We start from the raw sequence: 13429 nt of genomic DNA, 5'->3' as shown, positions 1-13429 counted from the left end.
GCCACTGCCCCGGCCTCATATTTTAACTAATAATTTCTAGTCATTTGATTATATTTTTGGAATATTTTTACTTTCAAAAACTATATTTGTTACCAGAAAGACATAAAAACTACTCATGCTGCAAATATGCATGCTGGTAAATACAAATCAGATCATTTATTTCGGGACTGATTTTATTGACTTTTTAGGTGAGGATTCTATTATTAATAGATCTTAAATAAGAAAGAAATAACTATCATAAACCAATTTAAGAACAAGTTGGAGCATAAAAACACTAAAAATAACATGGATTATGATGTATTAAGTGTTCTCCAGTTAAAATATTATTTTATAAACAGTTAAATAATTTAAGAAATATTTCTTCCCTTAAATGTTAGTTCTACATCAGACTAGTCTCAGATGCATATTAATAATGCTCAGAATGGAAAACATACACCTGTGGTAAAAGAATATGTCATGGTAAATATGTTTACACAGCTGTGTGGTAATGTTAGTTATTACAGAGTACATTTGCAGAATCATGTAATGAGCCTCATTTTCAAACAACCATTAACTTTGGCTTAGAAATGGCTAATTAAAGAATAACTTCATTTTTCAAATGCAGACTGTACAAACAATATATAGCATCACTGTAGCTGTCTTCTTAACTGAACATATAAATTTGATTGTAAGTGTATGTTGGCTAATTTCGAGGAAATTCAAACTTCTTATAAGACTATTTCTTATTTATAATTTATACTTTCATTGCATATAATGCCTACTCTTTTAGTACCAGACTGAGTTTCCATTAAACTTTATTGCACTTACATGGACTCTTCTGTCAAGCTTCAATAAAATTATAAGATTGACTTAATTGGGTCTATCTGAAAGCTTCCTTTATCATTAATAAATTTTATTTATTCCATGGGGTTATTAGTCTTGGACAACTTGTATGACTTCATTCAAACTTGTTCTAGAATATGAATAAATATTATTTAAAAATTAAGCATGAGTAAAAGCAAATTTTAAAATATTGTCATAGGACTTTGAGGATTTACTCAAGAGTGCATAAAATGTTACCATGAACTATGTATTGCTGTAGTGCTATCTGTAAAAATATGCTGTCTAAAAAGTTTAACAAGCAGTGGGTGGTTTCATCCATTCGTCTCACTTTGGAGCACCTGCTAGGTAAACTCCAGAAACATCAAGAAGGAAGGCTTGTTTCCTGCCCTCAAGTATTTTAGTTTCCTTCTACCGAGCGTCAACTTTTAACTACCAGCAGTTACTTTTTTTAAAAACCTACCGCTTGAGAGGAAGATCCTGCAAGTGTATTCAACATATAAATAGTGGCATCTTTATTAGACCCGTAGCTCTTTTTAGAGCTCTCTAAAATGGATATTAAGTTATAAGAAGACCAGGAAAGAAAATATAACAGATTCGTGGCATATTTATTTCCACTCCTGGAAAAAACAGTTTGATGTGCTTTGGGGGTACTTTTTTCTTGTTTGAACAATTTAACTTCTAAGGTGGATACAAAGTTGTCAGAGGCGTTTGAACCAGAGCAACTCCATCCGTTTGAACCAGAGCAACTCCATCTTAAATAGGGACTGGGTAAAATAAGGCTGGGATCTGCTGGGCTGCATTCCCAGGAGGTTGAGGCATTCTTAGTCACAGGATAAGACAGGAGGTCGGCACAAGATACTGGTCATAAAGACCTTGTTGATAAAACAGTTGCAGTAAAGAAGCCGGCCAAAACCTGCCAAAACCAAGACGGTGATGAGAGTGACCTCTGGTCGTCCTCACTGTACACTCCCACCAGCGCCATGACAGTTTACAAATGCCATGGCAACATCAGGAAGTTACCCTATATGGTCTAAAAAGGGGATGCATGAATAATCCACCCCTTGTTTCGCATGTAATCAAGAAATAACCATAAAAATGAGCAACCAGCAGCCCTCTGGGCTCCTCTGCCTATGAGAGTAGCCATTCTTTTATTCCTTAATAAATTTGGTTTCTTGATAAACTTGCTTTCACTTTGCTTTGTGGATTTGCCTCTAATTCTTGCTCAGACCCAAGAACCCTCCCTTAGGGTCTGGATCAGTACGCCGTTGAGTAACAAAGTCATGAGGTATTTGGAGTTGATTTAAGGTTAGTCATGGAAGATTTTGACCTTGGTCTTTTTTCACACCACTTAGCATGGTGACTAACACATAGCAAGTACTTCATAAATATTTATTGAATGAATGAATGAGAAAATAAGTAAGGATTGATAAAATAGTGGCCATTGATTTGCAGAAAAGGAGAGTCTTCTAGCAGAGGGAGAACTGAGGCAGGATTGTTGTGGAGGCAAGAATTGTGAACCGGTTTGCTAGGTTGGTCAAGAGATGAGCTCAGGATAAATGAGGATTCTAATAATCAGAAGGACTTCCATGTTAAACTCAATTCACTTCAGTATGAGAGCCCTGGGTCATAAATGTCTAGTCTAAGTAAAATTAGTTTTATTAACTCTACAGGAGTAAAACGGGGAAGAAACTAGAGCAGAGATTCTCCAAGTGTGGTCCCACACCCAGCAGCTTTAGCATTATCTGGGAGCTTGTTAGAAATGCAAATTCTAGGGCCAACCCAGAACTACTAAATGGGAATTTCCCGGTGAGGAGCGAGGAGGAGGGAGACTCAGCAACCTGTGTTTTAGTGGGCCCTTCAAGGGATTCTGATATCCTTAGGCTAACATTTGAGAACCACTGGGCTGGAGGAGGAAAATCAGGTACCAGGTAAAAGCAGTGAGATTAGAGATTATAGAAGAGATCATTACTAAGATTATTTCCAACTGTAAATTGAATGATTTAAAGAGTTGATTATGGCTGGGTGCAGTGGCTCGTGCTTGTAATCCCAGCACTTTGGGAGGCCGAGGTGGGTGGATCACGAGGTCAGGAGTTTGAGACCAGCCTGACCAACATGGTGAAACCCCGTCTCTACTAAAAATACAAAAATCAGCCAGGTGTGGTGGCACAAGCCTATAATCCCAGCTACCCAGGAGGCTGAGGCAGGAGAATTGCTTGAACCCTGGAGGCGGAGGTTGCAGTGAGCTGAAATTGTGCCATTGCACTCCAGCCTGGGCAACAGAGCAAGATTCCGTCTCAAAATAAATAAATACATACATAAAATAAAAGAAAGATTTGATTATTTAGTATGGCTGTGCAGGGATGATTAATTATTGGATGTACAGAGTTTTTTTTTTTTTAATAGAGATGTTTGCACTTTGGTGGAGAACCATTAGGCTTTCAGCTTCATGGGTGGAAGAACTCATTTTTACCAGTTACCCAAAAGTGATTGGAAAGTACAATGTCAATTTATTGTGTATAGTAGATTAAAAAAACTGGCTCAAATCAGAACAGTACACTTTCATTTGGTATGTTGATTATCTTAGAAGATAAAGTTATCAATCAAAGAGGTTGTGTGCCGAAGGATCACTTGAACACAAGAGTCTGAAGTTACAATGAGCTATGATCATGCCACTGCACTCTAGCCTGGATGACAGAATGAGACCCTGTCTATAAAAAAATTTTTAAAAAAAGGTTGTGTGAGGAACAGATAATTAAATCAGAGGCAGTTGGATCTTTTTTTTTTGAGATGGAGTCTTGCCCTGTTGCCCAAGCTGGAGTGCATGGGCGCGATCTCGGCTCACTGCAACCTCTGCCTCCCAAATTCTCCTGCCTCAGCCTCCCGAGTATCTGGGATTACAGATGCCTGCCACCATGCCCAGCTAATTTTTGTATTTTTAGTAGAGATGGTATTTCACCATGTTGGCCAGGCTGGTCTTGAATTCCTGACCTCTTGATCTGCCCACCTTGGCCTCCCACAGTGCTGGGATTACAGGCGTGAGCCACTGTGCTTGGCCTGGATGTTCTTAAACAATATTTTAATTGAAATCAATAACCTAGTGAATTTATTTTCTTCATAGCATAAATATGTCAGTGTAAAATAAGTAGAAGCCTTTTCCAGATGCAAAGACAATATTTTTCTAATCACTACAGAAGATACCCTGATTAATTTTTAGTTTTTGACTCTTTGCTTTAAAAAAAAACCAAGGATTCATGGAGATTATTATTTTTCTCTTTGTGATGTTGATATACTACACTTTGTAAATTTATTGTATCGTGGTGCTGTTTGGGGTACACCTCATTCTTCCTTAGAATACGCACAAAAGACTTGGGATGGGTTACTTCTGAGGATGATGTGGGCTGTGTGGGTCAAAACCATTCAAGTTGATTCATGTTCATTTCAGTTTTTGATTCAAGATAAACATCTTTTAGAATTCTATAATTGTATTGAATTATATCCTGAATCATATTAAATTATATTGTATATATAGATACACATTTATATCTATAAATGTATTGAATTCTATAATTCAATAATGTATATAGAGAACAGAGGAAGTCAGAAAGAGATGTGTCAACACTGTGTATGATTTATACCTATCAGCTCCCTGGTTTTCTTAAAATTGTAACTGAAGCTCATTATGAATAACCCAGGATTATTACATTCATTTGGATAAGATGGACAGTATGGTTGTTATAAATCAAGGCAAGTAAAGCCTATATGCCACTAGGATTGTTTATGAATGTGTTATTTCTCTTGTTATTCAGGATCCCATTGACATGTTTGCATATATGCACATTTACTTGAACTTATGTAAAAATTATCAGCATTTATCAACTCTTCTATAGTCAGCACCATGCCGAGCATCCCAGTGTCAAGGAGGAACACAGGAGAGTTCCAGTCAGGTGGCTCCATGAAGGTCTTATTTCAGCACCATATCCCACATGGCAACAAAAGGATATACAAGATAAAACTAAAACGACATACCTAGTCTCAAAATCAAGACAAACATCTCTAAGGACCAGGAGGTGACCAGAAATAGAAAGTGATAAGTAGCCCTGGAACTCTGAGACTGCCAAGCTCCTGGCCAGAAGCAGAAAGTTGCTTAACTACCCCTCAGCCACTTCTCAGGAGATGGGGGAGCTCTTGCCTGAAGGAAGGGATGGAAGCCAGGAGAATCCTTCCCCCTGCCTGTTTTCCATCATTGACACTAAAATGTTAGCTGCCAGCTCTGCCTGGGGCTGTGGTCTTACTGTAAGCTGTGAACTAAGAGGCAAAAGTAGGATAAAAACACAGTTTAGTGACCAGAAACTGAAAAAGTGGTCTGCTGATTCTGTAATATCCCTAAGGTCATCCTTCTAAACTATTATTCAAGGATGAGGCTGGGCGCAGTAGCTCACGCCTGTAATACCAACATATTGGGAGACCAAGGTGGAAGGATTGCTTGAGCGCAGGAGTTCAAGACCAGCCTGAGCAACATGACAAAACCCCGTCTCTATAAAAAAATACAAAAATTAGCAGATATGGTGGTATGTACCTGTAGTCCCAGCTACTCAGGAGGCTGAGGTGGAAGAATCACCTGAGCTGGAGAAGTCGAGGCTACAGTGAGCCATGATCGCACTATGGCACTCCAGCCTGGGGGTCAGAGTAAGACCCTGTTTCCAAAAAACAAACAAAAAGGGATGAGGACAAAATTAAGACATTTAAAAGTATGTAGCATAAGAGTATAAGAGTATTTACCATTTACATAACCTTTCTAAAAGAAATACTAAATGGTGCACTCAGTAGGAAAAAATGTCCCAGAGGGAAGGTGTGGTGAGCTTAGAAAATAATATTGAAATTGATTGAGATTTTAGAGGTGTAAGTAGTCATTTCTTGTATTTGAGAATGTGTGAACACGATTTGTTCAATTATAGCATTAATTAAACTACAAAAAATAAGCTCTTAAGATAATGCAAATGTCTAATATGTCCAATAGGACCTTGTTGTTAGGTTAGGACTTCTGAGTCAAAGCAGTCTAAACAGAGAAAAGGAAATTTAGGTATACCTTGAAGAAATATGTAGGATTTACCTTTGTCAATCTCATTGGAGACTGTGCAGTGAATAGGAGCAATATGACCAAATTGCATTTAGGTAGTGATGTTTATGACTCATTTTGAGGGTAGTTTGGCCAGGGTTTATGGAAGAGAGTGATTGGGGAGGTTATTTTGAACCTTTTGGAGTAGGCACTGGGGTATCTGTATTGAGATCAATGAGATGGTATCCTTTTTAGCTGACTTTTTTCCTAGGCAAGCCCTAGTAATTTGTCTTCTCTAAATGAGCAACATATGTATCTTTAGGAAATTCATAGTAATTGTCTTCAGGGCTTTCTTTTTTTGGTAAAATGCCATATTCTCAAGTTGTGTTTTCTTTTCTTTTTTTTTTTTCTGATGATTAGCTTAGATAATTTGAAAGGCTCTACCTCTTTGTGTTATATCAGCTTTGGTTAAAACCTGTTTTTCGCTTTGTTCCTTGGTTAATCCTTAGACTGAATGAAGGCCAATTAGATATTAGTATAAAGTAAGTGATATCATAGCATCAGAGAGAATCTTCTGTGAACCAGAGCCTGTTGCTGCTTCCAATTTGTATTGTCTAGAGAACAAAGGGTATCTTTGTACCAAAGAGACTGGGAGAAGTTGGGATTTACCTTGCTTCAAGTATAAAACTGTAGAGCAAGGGTTAAGGAACTCTTAAAGGAGGGTGCCTTCTAGTACCCTTCTTTTCCCTCTTTTACAGATGGAAGAGATTTTTTTTTTTAACTTTTTTTTTCTTTTTGAATCAGAGGTTTTCTTGCTCTTTTGTCCAGGCTGGATTGCAGTGGTGCAGTCATAGCTCATTGCAGCCTCAAACTCTTAGGAATTTCCTGGGATTGCTCAAACAATCCTCCTGCCTCAGCCTCCCAAATAGCTGAGCCTACAAGTGCATGCCACTACATCCAGGTAATTTTTTGTTTGTATGTGTACTTTTTTGTAGAGACAGGGTCTTGCTATGTTGCCAAGGCTGATTTCCAACTCGTGGCCCCAAGTGATCCTCCCGCCTCAGCCTCCCAGAGCACTAGAATTATTGGCATGAGCCACTATCCCTGGCCCATTTGTTTTCATATCAGACTGGTATTGTGCCAACATAGTAACAAGGTTTGAGGGAGGCACGTCTCACACACCAGCATGAAAACCAAATCATCTTGCTTATGAACTACGAGTGGACTAGGATGAGATTATTTTATGAAGGAGTGAGATGGTGGGTGCCAACTTAAAGAATAGCAAGGAATTAAATAGGTGGTTGCAGCAGCCAGCACTCATGTGATCTTTGACCATGGGCTGGATGAAACTGACTCTTGTCTCTGGAATTCCCAGAAGTACCTTATTTTTCATAAGCTCTTACTAATGTGCTTTAACCAAGTTGCTATGTGTCCAGAATTGTAATGAATCTTTTGAGGTAATAAGAAAAAAAATAAGTTGGAACTTGAAGAATAATGTTTGCAAGAGGGCTTAATCATATCTTCATATCTCTGCAAGTCATCTGTAGGTTTGCATAGAGTAGCAATTTGCACCATTTATGTATTTTTCTCTCAATAAATTGTTTTAGAAGCCAGATTACTTTGCAGCATAAAGCACCTACTTTTTCTTCTGACTTCCCTGTTTACAGTGTTGTATTTTGTCCCCTCCCCTCAGTTTCCTCCTTTTCCCTCAGATTGCCTTAGCTTCTGCTTTGCTTATGTTCTTCCAACTATTTGAAGTGTATGTCATACATTTATCACCTTGATACTACTTATGGCTGTTTTCCTTTTCCCACATTTCCTTTACAGTCTGCCTTCTGTTACTTCCTTTCTTCATTCTCTCCTCCTCTATTTCTGTTTGCCGTGGTTTCCTCATTTGTTGAAATCTTTTTCTTAAAGGGGTTTCTTAAAGGTTAATTATCGTGGCTTGACTCATGGATTAATCGAAGTGTTTCTTTTTAACTTTAGTTTATTGTCAGGCCTTATTAGCCAGCAGAAGAATAAAGCCAGTCATAGTATATTCTTAAGTTTGAGTAAATTTTTGTTGAACTTATTTGGTTATTTGAGGTTTCACTAAAGAATGTGAGCTAGAAAAATGACAGAGTGATAGGGGTGTGCTTTCATGTCTGAATATTGACCTGTGATGTAGTGGGAACAAGAATGAAGCATAGTTGCCATACGCAGTGATATGATCTTGGAATATGAGACAATTTGCACTCTCAACCTGCATGACTAGATATTTACAGCAGGAATGCTAAAATGAAAACAAAAACAAGAAATTTGTACTGGAAAAAACTTCTAATTAGACTTTAAAGTTTTGGAATATAGTAAAAAAAATAGTGACTGAAACTTAGTAAATTAGAAAGGTTTGTTTTGATGTGAGAAGTATGGCCGGTACCCCACCTTCTTGGTACTTGGTAGTTGCTTGTATTCTCTTTAAAGATGTACCTATACAATAGTTAGAAGTGAAATATAATATTAAGACCAAATTATTTTATAGAATATTAACAAATTAAGCAAATAAATTAGGTTTTATTTTTATAGATAAAACCATTCACTTTTATATATCAAAATGCTAGCTTGCACATATCAATATAGAGATGTTACTGTTAAACTCAAATGATCTAGAATATGAACTTCCAAGTTAGAGTTTATTTGCAAAAGAAGTTGAATCATAAAATATCTAAATTACTTGAATTATATTTCCCTTGTAATCATTCTTCTATTTGCTTAGCAATAAGATATTATCTGTGATGGGCTTCCTTTTTCTCTTTACTCTCTGCTTTTACTCCTTAACTTTTTGTCTTTAAAAAAAGTTGCAAAGTATTAGCACTAAACATTCAGTAAAGGAGTAGATAAGGCTGGGCACGGTGTCCCACACCTGTAATACCAGCACTTTGGGAGGCCAAGATGGGAGGATCTCTTGAGACTAGGAGTTTGAAATAAGCCTCAGTAACATAACAAGACTACATCTCTACAAAAAAAAGAAAAAAAAAAAAAAAAAAAAGGAGTAAATAGAAATCTCTAAGTATTATTTATCTTTGCAATAACTTTTATAAAATTTGAGATTCAAACTCCTTGTTTGATACACTCTAAATCCAAGTGGGGGTAACTTGTTTTATTTCCAAATTTGTACTTAAGTGTGGGAATAGTTCATCTTTTTCAAATACATTCTAAATTAAAAAAAATGGGTAGGGTCTGCTTATGTAACTCATACTGTTATATACATACATATATATATATATGTTTTATGTATATAGGGGTTTTTTTGTTTGTTTGTTTTTTTGTTTTTACCCAGGCTTACATGGGTTTTCTCTAATGCTAGGTGATCCGAAGGAAATCATTAAAATCTTTGGGTTATTTGAAATTCCTTGCTTCTGTATTTGAAGTTAGTCTGGATCAAAGGGACCAGGATTTAAGTTTTTAAAGGAAACTTTTTAAAAATAAAAACTATTTTAGGGAGACTTATGTAAATACTCAGTTGAACTTTTCAAATATATTACTTAAATCCAGAAATAAATGTGTATTACTATATACAAATTTAATTGCCTTCCAAAATATATTACACCAAAGGGATATTCATTTTATGCTTTGAAGTTGGGTTCAGAAAATTTTTTTTCTTGTGACCTGGTGATGTCTGTACATTGTTATTAATTTGGATTGTAAGTCTTCTTTGGAACAGTTCAAGGGGTTTTGTCTTTAGAAACAAGATGAAATGTTACCAGGACCTGACCTCCTTTTTCATTCTCACCTCCCTCTTTCTTTCACTCATCCTCTTGAAAAGATTATAGTCATTTATCACTGTGAGAATAGGCACTACAAATACTATTACGAATATGAGACCATTATCCTTCCTTCCCTCCTCCCATCCCCAGAGATACAGTGAGAGATCTTGTAAAACTTAGTTTTCTGCAATGTCAAACGGTGTGAATAAGTTAACATCATAGGCCAGGTGTGGTGGCTCACACCTATAATCCCAGCAATTTGAGAGGCCAAGGCAGGAGGATCTCTTGAGCCCAAGAAGTTTGAGACCGGCCTGGGCACCACAGCATGACCTCATCTCTACTAAAATTTAAAATTAAAATAATTAGCCGGGGATGGTGGCCTGCACCTGTAGTCCCAGGTATTCAGAAAGCTGAGGCAGGAGAATTGGTTGAGCCCAGGAGTTTGAGGCTGCAGTGAGCCATGATTGTACCACTGCAGTCCAGCTTGGGTGACACAGCAAGACTCTGTCATTCATTCATTCATTAAAAAGGAAGGAAGGAAAGGGAAAAAAAGATCATAATAACAATGACTGAGCATTTTTCGTATGCTCCTGGCTTTCTAAAATCTGAGTTCAGCTGTGGTTGTCCTGGACACTGTCTCTGAGTAGCCGTTGTCAATGTATCAGTATCAACAGTAACCATCATTGCAAGTACAATCAGAGATTGGGAAAAGCAATTGTTTCCAAAAGTTATGCTTCTTTGATCTAAATCAATGGTACATTTTAGCTTTATGCAAGATTAGGGATTATTTTAGAGATTTATGACAATTCCATTTTTTCCTGCATAGGGGATCTAAGCTTGATCCTTGATGCTGGATTTGACTAACTCCCTGTAAAGCCAGAAGGGTGTAGGTGTGTATTACCAAGGCCTTACACTTGGCAAAGGAAGGAATGAATACTGCATTGCCTAATATCCCATAGGGATGGGAAGGAGGAGTGCATAACATTCCTTCAGTGTGATTGAGGGCTGTGTTGACTGTGTGAGTAAGACAATGTGACTTGAAGATGTTAAGTAGAGTCCATACTTAGATCATTAGAATTCTTGGTCATTGACCAAAATATCCAGGAAAGCAAATAGTGTTGGGTGATTAACCAGGGCAGATGCCTTAATTTAGGAATGCAACAAAGAACTTACTAGTTTTCATTTCTCCAGCTCCTCAACTTTTTCTTTCATCTTTCATTCTCTTGTAGTATAAGGCATTGTCGGTGACAGATCTTTGCAAGGTCTAATACTCAATATTACTAACAGCATGGTCATAAATGTCTCTTCTGTTTCTCTTTAAGGCACAGGTTATCTTGTTGCTAACATAACTCAGAACTCTGATACCATGACCTGCTACTAAATAAAATACTTTCCTGCTATCAGTGATTGTGTATGCTTACTTTTTGTTGTTGTTGATGCTTTGTAACCCAACTATTAGAATGCCCATCTCCTTTGGTGTTTCTTTGCAAATTCAGTGCCTGAACCAACACTTATAACCTATTTGTCATGGCAATTTTCATTATAAAATTAGGTAGTGAGTTGTTGTATAAAAATAGAAATGTTAGAATTCACTTTAAATATTTACCCCTTTCATTTTTTGTCAAAAGTATAATGATCCTGGGTTGAGTACCTGGAACAGGTTAACCTGTGGATTTTTCTTCTCTAAAATATTTGAGGTTAAAGGTGCCTCTGATGACTGCTATGGGTTTTATCTAGCCCCAGTTATAGCATTCTGAGTCTTTTGGTTGTGCCCCAACATAGTAGCATACTTTATGGCACATATCTGGTCGCTTGATATGGGCATTGGGACAGCTGCCTTCTTGTGTTCACACTTCACAACACGAACTGGAGCATTTACTGATCCACACCCAGGAGGCTCATTCTGGCTAACAGCCCACGAAAGTCTACCATTTAGGGATGGTAATGGTCAGCTAGGACTTGCCTAGGCTTTCAGCATTGGAGTTTGCGATAAATGTGCGAAAGATGCCTTGGTCTTGAAGAGCCTGACTGTGGAGCATGCCGATCAGTTGTAATGAGTTTTGTTTCAGTGTTTTTGAAATGGCATTTGCTGAGCTTAGTGACATGCTGCCCTTCAATATGTTAGGATACCCTTTTGCCTTCTATGACTTAATTGTAGTTTCTAATGTATGTCATTTATAAATATATTCTTTCAGCCAGACCTAAGTTTTGAGCATAACAACACATCTGTATTGATATATTTTCAAGGGTTTTTTAAGAGGCCTAAGTAAAATATTCTAGCATATTTCTCATGCTCTTAAATTCTGATATAAATAAATATCCTTACTCCTGCCCATCTGTCATTACCTTATTTCTTATCTTTTCACAACCGTCTTGCAGAATTTTATTGTTGCAGGCTGAAAGAGTGAGGGTCGTGATCAACTCAGTATACCACTGGAGGCTATATGAGGCTATATATGTTCTCATAAATGCAGAATATTGGCAAACTGACAAAACTGCGTCTGCCTCCCAGAAGGAATGCTAAGGGCAGCCATGCCCCAAGTGCAGTGTTTCTTGTGATTAGGCACATTTGAAGCCTGTTAGCAATAATGTGAACCTGTGATCAATCAAGCAGCTGACTAATTGTTATCTGCTCCTCCCTGTTCTTTCTACCCAGTAAATATGAAGGGCTGTAGAAGCTCAGGGCTGCTGCGTTTGCTCGCTAGAAGCAAGGCGCCCTCTTCTTCCCCAGACCTCTTCTTTAAAACAGTTTCTTTAAAGTTTTCATTTCTGCATTCATCCCCCTTCGTTCAGTCCTGTGGTAACCGTCGTAATTGTGGCAAACTGTGGCAAGTGGCACCCAAATAGGGGCAAACAGGGACTGATAGAGACTAGCAGAGACTTGCAGGGACAGAGAGGGACAGACAGGGACAGATAGGGTCCTATAGGGACTTGAACGAGGAAGGCCTGCTGGAACAGAGAAAGTAAGACTGACCAGACGGATGAGAAACCCCATTACGAGTCTGCCGGCAGCAATATAAGGTCAGTGCCCTAAAGAGGTACAGAGAACGGGAAGTTTTTGAATCAGGGTAACATGGGAAAGAATTTGACTATTTCTTTTCACTTTTCGCTTTTCTGTTTGGAATTTGGTTCATACTGTCCTTTTGTCATTATTTCAAAATTTGAGAGAATTTTTTGCCCCACCCACAGCACCTATCGAGGGTGGTGAACAGAAGAGGGAGGATGAAAATTGCCTTGTACCATCTTCTTTTGTGGCTACAGGAAGGCTGACTTTAACTTTGGCTTTTGAGAATGCAAATGTGGATTGTAAATGTACACTGGCACCTGTGAGATGTACAAAAAACTTGGGAGGTTTTCTCAGAGTTTGTCAAGATATGGGAACTGAGCTTCATTGCTCTACAATACTGGTTGAAGCAATGGCCAATTTGGTAGTTGATCTAAGGGGACTAAAGTGGGAAAATGTTGTAAGTGTAGAAAAATTGGACATTTCAAAAAAGAATGCTGTCAGACCTCTGGGCAGAAGGGATCTTATACACAGTTCCCCTCTCAACAGAAAAAATGCCAGGACTTTGCCCTCATTGCAATAAGGGAAATCATTGTGCTAATCAATGCCATTCAAATTGTCATCAAAATGGCACCCCTCTGTCGGGAAATTAGAAGGGGGCCTGGACCCGGGCACCTCAAACAATGAGGACATTCCCCGTCCAGGCCACAATTCCGTTTCAGGGGTGGGCCTCCAGAGGCACATTGATTCCCTCTCCCCAGAAACACCTGGACGCACAGGGTTGGATGTCCCAGTCAGAGAACG

General features: G+C 38.1%; 1 protein-coding gene and 1 non-coding gene across 6 annotated transcripts in view; one reads left to right on the top strand and one right to left on the bottom strand.

The window, feature by feature from the left end:
- DISP1 (dispatched RND transporter family member 1) overlaps positions 1 to 13429 on the top strand; it is a 199326-nt gene that overhangs the window by 98933 nt on the left and 86964 nt on the right. The gene's annotated exons all lie outside the window — the stretch shown is intronic.
- LOC119619878 (small nucleolar RNA U13) lies at positions 7001 to 7104 on the bottom strand. Its single transcript, XR_005236319.1, has one exon. It is a non-coding gene; the product is annotated as a small nucleolar RNA U13 (small nucleolar RNA).

This window comes from Chlorocebus sabaeus, chromosome 25 (assembly GCF_047675955.1).
Source record: "Chlorocebus sabaeus isolate Y175 chromosome 25, mChlSab1.0.hap1, whole genome shotgun sequence".
NCBI lineage: Eukaryota > Metazoa > Chordata > Mammalia > Primates > Cercopithecidae > Chlorocebus > Chlorocebus sabaeus.
Note: the sequence above shows the minus strand (reverse complement) of the source record. Positions and strands in the feature narration are given on the sequence as shown.